The 419-nt window shown below is 39.9% G+C and overlaps 1 pseudogene; it reads left to right on the forward strand.

Moving 5' to 3' along the window:
• The first annotated feature begins 34 nt into the window (after positions 1-34).
• Positions 35-153, forward strand: LOC111735289 (annotated as a pseudogene).
• Positions 154-419: the final 266 nt, after the last annotated feature.

Here is a 419-nt window from a genome sequence, read left to right on the forward strand (position 1 = left end):
TTTATTAGTAGAAAACTTAAAAATTTATCCTTGTGTCTACGGCCATGCTACCCTGAACAAGCCCAATCCCATCTGATCTCGGAAGCTAAGCAAGGTTGGGCCTGGTTAGTACTTGGATGGGAGACCACCTCGGAAGACCAGGTGCTGTAGGCGTAAAAAATAAAATATAAGGGGTCATAAGGTGACAAGTTTCTTGCAATCTGTGAGATCAACCAAGAGTTGCCTTGCCTGGAAAAAAAAAAAAAATTATCCTCATGATTCTGTAACCTCTACCAGAGTATGTGGAAATTAGCATTTAATAATAGATGATTCACCATTTGCCTGTTCCCTACTGTGAATGACACAGACAAACAGTATTTCAACCACTTTGCCTAGTCATAACCAGTCTGGTAGAAGATCTCTTTTTCTGAGGTCAAATA

This window comes from Pteropus vampyrus, unplaced genomic scaffold, assembly GCF_000151845.1.
Source record: "Pteropus vampyrus isolate Shadow unplaced genomic scaffold, Pvam_2.0 Scaffold22058, whole genome shotgun sequence".
NCBI classification, from domain to species: Eukaryota; Metazoa; Chordata; class Mammalia; order Chiroptera; family Pteropodidae; genus Pteropus; species Pteropus vampyrus.